This window comes from Ambystoma mexicanum, chromosome 12 (assembly GCF_040938575.1).
Source record: "Ambystoma mexicanum isolate Mex_15411 chromosome 12, UKY_AmexF1_1, whole genome shotgun sequence".
In the NCBI taxonomy this organism is placed as follows: Eukaryota; Metazoa; Chordata; class Amphibia; order Caudata; family Ambystomatidae; genus Ambystoma; species Ambystoma mexicanum.
In genome coordinates this window covers 546,159,484-546,169,516 of record NC_090936.1, presented here as the reverse complement: position 1 = coordinate 546,169,516, position 10,033 = coordinate 546,159,484, and positions in this window count along the sequence as shown.

Below are 10,033 nucleotides of genomic sequence, written 5' to 3'. Positions count from 1 at the left end.
TGAAACATGCAACAACGGTGTCCAACTGTGTTTCAATTCTGTAGCGTTATCATGTGCCCATCTTTTGATGTATGCAATCTCGAACAGCAAGTGATTTTTGAATCAGTGATGCAGTCAGATAAAAATACCTCTCACTGAAGAACACTTTCGTTTGGTAATTTGTGGCATTTTAGGTTATTTATAAGCGCTTAATACCCAGAGGTTTCTAAGCGCAGACCTGGGGATCCGTGTCGTCTTGCTTCCAAGGTGAGCACGTTGCCCCTGAGCTATCCTCCTGAGATGTGCCTGAATAAGCACAATAGGGTATAAGATCAATAGACCTTTTTCTTTTTTCCAATTTAGAAAGACAGCTCTGTGACCACATGGAGCAGTGTTTCTAAATCAAACTGTCACGCCGCTGCCACCGCATTACGTAATATTTCAGCATTTTTAATCCAACACAACAACTGCCAAAAAAAGGTCTTTTTGTGTTCTGGCTTTAAAATGCAGAAATATGACATAGAACCCAACAATAGGCCACCACACACAGGAAACGAGGTCATGCATATGTCCCCTCATCAAAGATGGTGGTTGAATTGTACTGTCTAGCAAGAGGGTTAGACGCATCCCCATGATTGATTGAGGATACATGAGTGTGCATTTACTTGAGGCACGGGAACACACTCGAGGCATGAGTGTGCATAAACTTCACCTTGAAATTCAAGAGAAACTATCTCTTACCCAATTAAGATTGAGCTGCTTCAAAGGCTAGATGGAAAACAAAATCTTTCAATGCACCCTGCATTTCTACACTGGTGCTCATTCAAAGAAAGGACCCACTAATTATGACTGAGAGTCTAACCAATCTTATATATTCATATTAGTGGCAAAATAATCGTTCTATCAGGGCATATTAATATGCCAAGAAGACATCTGAGCATGGAAATAAGCTTAGACGGACGAGCTTGCTACTGCAACTCCTGCTGTAGCTGCCAGTGCAGCTCTTTGGAGGCCTTAGTACAGACCCCCAACTCGAGATTCCAAAGCCGTGGATGTTAGGCTCAAAATCGAATGCCTGCGCATTTACTTTTCTTCAAGGAAAACGTTACGACTGTTCTTCAGACAGAATGGGCCTCATGTTTAAAGTGTTTTACAATAGTGTAAAACCATTGAAACATGCTTTGGAAATCATGGCGAATATGATTTAACCCATAGTGAATGCAGGGGTGGACTGGCCCATAGGGAACTCTGGAGATTTCCAGTTGGGCCTCTGTACCCTGGGCCTCTTTTGTGCATTTGCGAGGAGGTCTGATAGACGATCTAGTTCCCAAATTGTCTGCGTCAAAAGAATTTGGATATCCTAGACCATATACCATGTACCCGTGCATGAGCAGCACAGTGGCGCGTATGTGTTTTTTGAATTATATGTTCTTGTATTGCAATTGAGTTTGATGGAATTTTGGATTTAATAAAAGACCCAACACCATAATAGTGCTGTAAGGGATCTCCTGGTACAGGAAGGTAGCATTGTTCTGATTATTATTTTTGATTTATTTTTATTAGTGATATGAATGTCATAATAGTGTGAAGGAGGCTCCTAATTTTCGCTTTTTTGATTAAGGAAAGGTGACATCATTTGTATTAGAAGTGTTGTGGAATCTTCTTGAGAGAGAAAAGGCTGTACACTGTGTAGAGAATAAAAGGGGATCTCCTCGGTAGAGGAAGGACAGCACAGCATAGATTTAGAGATACTGCGTTGGCCCAATGAGTGCTGCCCAAAATCTCTATATAGTATGTAAGTGTATGTGAGTAGTATTTGTGGAACGAATATATTGGGCCTCATTACGACCCAGGCGGTAAGTTACCGCCTGGGTCGTACCCTTACCACCATGGTGTAAACTATGTTTACACCATGGTGGATGGCGGATTTACCGCCCCATTCCAAGGTGAGTGGGGCGGTAAATCCCCATTTCCCATTTTACCCTTCCCCATTCCCATTTTTGCCCCATAGGGCATAATGGGAGTGGGGAAGGCGCTAATTACGCCACCGTTAATTACGTGGCGTAATTAGCACCATGGTCCCTTAGCGCCATGGATTGCAAAAAGCAGGGGTTAATATCACCATGGCGCTAACGGACCTTGTAATCAGGCGTTAAGGGTCGGCGCCGTTTACGGCGCCGTTAACCCCTTAACACCTGATTCGTAATGAGGCCCATTATGTTTGAGAGTGTGGATGTAGGGTTGTGTATGAGAAAATGGTATGGGTTGGTTGAGTGGTGTGGAGATCGGAGAGTAAAAAGTGAGTGATGTGATGTGTTGAGATGATGTTATGTTTGTTACGTCCCTTAAACAACATTTTTCATTGAATTTCATATTAGTGCAACTTAACCATAACGTCCCTCTAACAAAGTTTTTTCATTGAGTTTTATAGGTTTTTATTAGTGCAACTTAACCATAACGTCCCTTTAACAAACTTTTTACATTGATTTTTATAGGTTTTTATTAGTGCAACTTAACCACAACGTCCCTTTAACAAAGTTTTTTCATTGAATTTCACAGGTTTTTATTAGTGCAGCTTAACCATAAAGTTCTTTTAACAAAGTTTTTCATTGAATGGTGAAGTTTTTATTAGTGCACATTAACCATAACGTCCCTTTAACAAAGTTTTTTCAGTGAATTGTATAGGTTTTTATTGGTGCAACTTAACCATAACGTCTCTTTAACAAAGTTTTCATCAGAGAATTTCATGGGTTTTTACCAGCGCATGCTATTTTCCTACAGCTTTCTAATTTCATACTTACCCGAATATAGCAACGTTGTTGTCCAATTTACGTTTCACCTTAAAACTATTCCATTTCCCACCTTATAGCATGATTTTTAACACTTCTATAATTTTTCCACTGTTTTTGCTTCCGTCGACGTCTGCGAACATCTGACGTCATTGTGGACCTTCCAGACAGTGCTAACCATGCGCTTGTGTGCTGCATGATGATGTGTTCATGAATGCGTTTGCACTTTGTGTCCGGGTCCTTGCTTCGAGGACAGTTCCAAACTGCATTTTCTACTGATCTAGGAACTTTCAAGCTCAAAATGTACGCTTGCACAGCTCCTACACCTATGCTTACTCATTATCCATTAACAATTTAGTCCAAAATACATACTTGGAAGAATAGTAGCAAAACTGTTATTTATCCTAAAAATTGTATGAGCTATTGCCATCCCTCCTCCCCAAGAGCCACTGCCACCAGCTGGAGGATCCACGCAACAAAAAAAGCACAGTATTTCCAAAGACAATGGGCCTCATTCCGAGATTGGAGGTAGCCATGGCGCTAATAGCTCTATGACTGCCTCCAATAACGGTACAGAGTCTGCCCTCATTCAATGGGGATTTACCGGTCTAGTCGGACCTTTGCAGGACCGCTAAGTCCCCATTGAAAATACCATTCCCCATTCCCATTTGAACCGCCATAGGGCTCAATGGGAATGCGGAAGATGTAAATAACGGTACCGCAATTCGCTAAGGCTGCCTGGTAAAACCAGGCGGCCTTATCGGGAACCGCAAAGGGACCTCGGAATAGGGCGCAAAGGGATTACCGGCACCGGTGTCTTTACCGGTGCTGGTAATCCCTTTGCGCCAGCCTTGGAATGAGGCCCAATGAAGAGGACCAAGAAGATGAGATAGAGGAAGTGCCTGCCTCTAGCCCCCAGAGAGAATCATGGGTGTGGCAGTGCTTTACCACTGTTGGGTATGTACCAAAGGCTAAAGCTACAAAAGTGAAATGCACTGAGTGCAACTTTGTACTCAGTCGCAGACTACCTGGACATTACTCTTACGGGACCACCGCCATGCAATAAAAGAGGCTGTTGATCCATATCTTTGGACAACATCTTACCCTGTCCACCTGCTCCTCCATATTAGTGCTTGGTGCCTCTTCCCTCATTTCCCTCCTCGCCTTATGTTCTAAACTCTCCTGCAAATAATGTTCTTTTTAAAAACAACAAAAGAAAGGTTCCTTTAGTCAAAAAATAGAACTAAAAAAAAAATCTCTTAGACTCCATCTACTTTACATTTCTCAGTATAGTACATAGACTCAATACGTTTTTTCAACATTTCCATTAGCATTTTTTGTTATGCTAATGGGAATAATGTGAAGTCCATCCCCAGATCCAGTGACTAGATCGGGGGATAACGGCCCGGCAGCCCAAGTTATTGCCCCAAGCAAATTGTGTCTGTGTGCGCCCTTATGCCTGCGGGCTTCACCGCATTATAAATAAATACATAAGAAGGGCTCTGGACCACTATCCTCCATTGCAGCCCCTGCAATGGGGGATAAAGGCCATTAGTACCCCTGGTCCCCAAAGCGGGAACACAGGGTGCTAAAAAAAAGATTTTTCTTCCTACAGTGGGACACCTGCGCGTCCCACTGTAGGAAGGAAAATCCTTTTCCAAGATGGCCACCATGGAAAGAGAAGGTGGGGCTCCGTACAGAGCCCCTCTTCCCTTTACATGGCTGCCTGCAGAAGGCGAAGTCAGAACCCTATGACCATATGGGGAGCAGCTGTAAGTGGATCTAGGTCACCTGGCCTAAGCCCTGCCCACCTGGTGCCTTTCTTGTTGCCACTCTTTTTCAACACTTAGCAAGCCCCGCTCACCTGGTGCCTTACTGCTTGCTGCTTTTTTTCCTACTTAAGGAGCCCTCCAGTCTCTTTTCCTTTGCAGCTAGGGAGCAGGTGTAAGTGGATCTAGGTCATCTGGCCTAAGCCCCACCCACCTGGTGCCTTCCTGGTTGCCGCTCTTTTTCACTACTTAGCAAGCCCCGCCCACCTGGTGCCTTCCTGCTTGCCGCTCTTTTCCCTACTTAAGGAGTCCTCCAGCCTCTTTTTCTTTGCAGCTGGGGAGCAGGTGTAAGTGGATCTAAGTCACCAGGCCTAAGCCCCGCTCCCATGGTGCCTTCCTGGTTGCTGCTCTTTTTCACCACTTAGCAAGCCCCGCCCACCTGGTGCCTTCCTGCTTGCTGCTCTTTTCCCTACTTAAGGAGCCCTCCAGCCTCTTTTCCTTTGCAGCTGGGGAGCAGGTGTAAGTGGATCTAGGTCACCTGGCCTAAGCCCCGCCCACCTGGTGCCTTCCTGGTTGCCGCTCTTTTTCACCACTTAGCAAGCCCCGCCCACCTGGTGCTTTCCTGATTACTTCTCTTTTCCCTACTTAAGGAGCCCTCCAACCTCTTTTCCTTTGCAGCTGGGGAGCAGGTGTAAGTGGATCTAGGTCACCTAGTCTAAGCCCCGCCCACCTGTTACCTTCCTGGTTGCCGCTCTTTTTCACCACTTAGCAAGCCCCGCCCACCTGGTGCCTTACTGCTTGCCGCTCTTTTCCTTACTTAAGGAGCCCTCCAGCCTCTTTTCCTTTGCAGCTGGGGAGCAGGTGTAAGTGGATCTAGGTCACCTGGCCTAAGCCCCGCCCACCTGGTGCCTTCCTGGTTGCCACTCTTTTTCACCACTTAGTAATCCCTGCCCACCTGGTGCCTTCCTGCTTGCCTCTCTTTTCCCTACTTAAGGAGCCCTCCAGCCTCTTTTCCTTTGCAGCTGGGGAGCAGGTGTAAGTGGATCTAGGTCACCTTACCTAAGCCCTGCCCACCAAGTGCCTTCCTGATTGCTGCTCTTTTTCGCCACTTAGCAAGCCCCGCCCACCTGGTGCCTTCCTGCTTGCCACTCTTTTCCCTTCTTAAGGAGCCCTCCAGTCTCTTTTCCTTTGCAGCTGGGGAGCAGGTGTAAGTGGATCTAAGTCACCTGGCCTAAGCCCCGCCCACCTGGTGTCTTCCTGGTTGCAGCTCTTTTTCACCACTTAGCAAGCCCCGCCCACCTGGTGCCTTCCTGCTTGCCGCTTTTTTCCCTACTTAAGGAGCCCTCCAGCCTCTTTCCTTTGCAGCTGGGGAGCAGGTGTAAGTGGATCTAGGTCACCTGGCCTAAGCACCACCCACCTTCTTATCCCTGCCTCTTCCTTCGTGCTCTTAACTCTTAGCTCAAGGGCGTCTCTCGCCCGGGCGTCCAAAGTGAAGGGCAGTCAAAGAAAAGGGGAATTCCTGTTTGGACCTGTTCGGACCAGGAGGTTCCAGGGTCTGACCCATGCTAACACAGCAGGCATGCATGCACCAACACGTGTTTACACCCTCTGTCCCCACAGGCCATCCCCACCCTCTCTGGTCCCCCATGTTGTTCCCCTGTGACCCCCCCTTCCCGCACAGAGGAGTCTGTCCTGATACATTCTGGTTTTGCCATCACCGTCTTGTGGCCAATGCTGGATTTTACTTTTATGGATTTCATTGATTCACAGTGTGTCACCCTTTCTCAACTCTTATGCTGGACTTCCTTTGCATCGTGTACTCATGGTGACCCTGAATCATGCTGTTCCTATCTTCATCTTGTATCCTGGCTTGCAACCTTTTGTGTCCCTTATGATTTCTGCAATTGTATTCGCTCTCCTCTCTTGCTTCTCCACTCTTTTTGACTGCTTACTCTCTGTTCTCTACTCCCCTCTCCCTTCCCTTATCTCCTCCCCTCATCCCCTTACTTTCTTCTATGCACTTACTCAGAATTGTCCCTGGACCAAGTATGATAGCAACCTCATCTGTCACTCCCCCATCCCCTTACTGCCCCCCCTCCAGCACTATCTGAAACATTGTCAGGCCTAGTACGATAGTCTCTTGTTTTGTTCCTTCCATCCCTTTCTGCACCCCTCTCCCTCAACTTTTGTTTTTCTCCGGCTCTACCAGAAATGTTGTCAGCCCCTTTACTGTAGTCGCCTGTCTGTTTCCATTTCCTTCCCCACTCTCCCCCTCCCCTCCTTATCTATGTCTTAGCTCTTGCACTATCTGAAATGTTGTCAGGCCGAGTACGATAGTTAATTTCACATCCTTATTGTTCATGGCCTGTAAGAATATTGTATTTTCCCTTGTTCCCTCCCTTGTCTTGAAGCACTTTGAAACACATTGTGTATAGGCGCTATATAAATAAACTATCATATCACATCATATTACCTCGAGCACTTTTTCTTCACTTTCAAACCTATCCTACTTTCGAATAACTTTACCACATAGCCGGTCCCATGTGGACATGGCCACTTTAAAACCATTTTCCGTCCCTCGCGGTCATTGCTATTAGCCAGATTTTCCAGGTCATAACCTTATACCATGACTTGGACAATCTGGCCACTGCCCATGGCCACAGGCTATATACATCAGTCAGCAAAGGTACACCACTATTTTTGTACCTACATTATAACACTTGTCAAAACATAAAACACAGGCACATTTGCAAAACCATTCTTTAAGGTCCTTGTCAATGCTCCTTACACGAGTTTGCTTGAAATCTGCCCATGTTTTATTTTTTCAAAAGTGTCAAAATTTATGTACATAATATAGTCATATAACTTAGCCCACACTTGACAGAATCCAATCAGTCTTTACACAAACATGTAAGGTTGGGTCTATAATCTTTCTGAAAACTTTGTACACATTCATCAAATGGCAACAAAGTTATAAGCAACCTAAAAATGTTGATACCCCCCTCTAATGTGGCCCCCTCTTGAGAAAATCCGACCAAACTTTACAAAAGCATGTATATCTAGATTTAAAATTGGTTTGCAAACCTTTGTGTAGATTCGTCAAATGACAACACATTTATAAGCCGCTACAATATTTTGGGACACCTCCGCTATTTTTTTTTCCTCCTAACAAAACAGCTCCACACTTTCCCAAACCATTCAGAACGAAGTCTAGAAAAGAATTCCAAAATTTCATGCAGTTTCATTAAGTTGCGCCAAAGTTATAAGCCATCCAAGAACTGCTTTTTACCAACCCTGTAATTCAGAAAAAGGCATAGATATCCCCGAACATCTGAAGTGTTCACGAACATCACAGGAGCGTACCCAAACATCTAGACTGTTTGCAGACTTCGGGCTAAAAAAACCAGTTTTTTGGCTTCTTACGGCCATATGCCATCCCATCCTCATCATCCCTCACCTCCACAGAGATTGTTTGATAAGTTTGACAAGTGCAATGTTGTGTTTTTGTATATGTTTCTTCTGCGGTGTATGTGGATACCGGTGGATGTCCGCGAATCCAACATGGCAGGTGTTTAAAAAAATATGACGCACTTCACGCTTTTCACCATCCAATCAGTGGCCGCCTCTGACCGAACAGGGAAATGGGTCTGCGGACTGGACCCAGATATCACTTATTTTTTTGGACCTACTTTTTGGTTGTTTAAAAAAAAACTACTGGACGGATTTACAACAACTTTACAAAAGCACACTTTTGGGACCAAGTCGCCGCTCCTGGTGCAGATTTGGTGAAAATCCATCCAGCAGTTTGGACTGTAGGCATGAGCAACATTTTTTTACATTATGTCTATAGAAAAAAATAAAAATGTTGGGACCCTCCCTATAACTTTGCCTCTCCTTGACGAAACCTCACCAAACTTGCCAAACCGGGCTATATACTGTTTTTGGAAAGTTTGGGAAGGATTCGTCCAGGAAGAGCAAAGTTATAAGCTGCCCAAAAAGTGCTCTTCCTATGAGTTCAGCAACTTAACCATGACTACATGCCCGCTACCGCAGGCCGTGCAATATAAGTAGTAGCTTTGTTGAATATTTGAATTTGAGCGAAAACCTTCATTAGAAGTGGTCCAACATAGTATTTAAAATTACTGGGCAACGTTGTTGAGATCTGTTCATGTTATGAAAGGCCTCGTCTGTCCTGCTTGCTAGCCAAGTTCAGCTTGCAAGGGAAAATGGGGTGTTTTTGTCAGAGCTGTTAGTATGGGCTATTCACAGGACTTGAAATTAGAGAAGCACCAATTATTTGTATCCCAGACAGTAGCAAAATGAAAAACACACACAGCTTTCATCACCAGTTGTAGGATGACCCATGCACAAACATTACCAAACATATAAACTATGTTTGAGGTCTTCAGCCTCCGAAACAGAATAGTTGATAAGGAATGCATTTCCGGCATCTAGGATTACAGCAATTTACCACATTCACTTACAGGGCATAAGAATACAGCACCCAAAAAAACACCAGGGTATTGTAAGTAAATATACAAGTTGAGAGTACTGTTGAAAGTGAGGAGTAGTGTAGTAGTTCACACTGTAAACACAAGAGTATATGCAGAATGAGCACATGTCACATCCATAGTGCATTTAGGGTTTTCAGAAATACAGAGAAGGGGTTACAAGAAATACAGCATAGGGAACAACGTATTAGAGTGCATAACAAAAGAAGTATTTTGTTTTTAAATAGTGAGCATTATGGCACTAACAGAACTAGCCATTTGTTTTATAGATTCGAAAAGATTATTATTTTAGATGCAAAATTATCCCTATAGGACCTTATCAATCTATAGCTTATTAACATAGTAGGAAGGAGTCTCACAAGAAAAGAGCTATTGCTAGACATGAAGGGGAGGTTTAATTTCCCCGGATATTTGTCTTTCGAGACAAGAAAGAAAAGGTAAGTACTTTTGAACACAAAGGGGATGTGACAAGATAGAAAAGGTAATCATTTGTGGACACAAAGGGGATGTGTAAGTTCCCCTATTTACCTTTATTGGAGAGAAGAAGATACAGGTAAGAATGGGTAAAGTAGTGAGTTGTGGATATATATTCATAGTAGTTTTAAATGAAGCAAATTCTTTTAGCACATTGTAGCAGGCTTATAGGTAAAGTAGTTTATGCATAATTTGGCTATATGGCATTTTAGAGGGATTCTTTTAGCTGCAGGCAGAAAATAAGGGAGAACTATGGATAACAGGTGAGTAACTTAGTCATGTTGTTTTTATGTTGAGTATTGAATGCATGTATGTTTAATAGATTGAAAAGGGTATTGTGTATTGGCTGTGTTTAAGCTAGGGACAGTTCATTATTGTAGTATAGGTATAAGTAACAGTCAAACGCATGTAAACTGGTTTTACACCAGCATGCATGCTGCAGAACATCACATGCGCATAATACAAATCCAGTGTTTGGTGCAGAGTGTTAGGGAGATTTTAGGTGATTAAC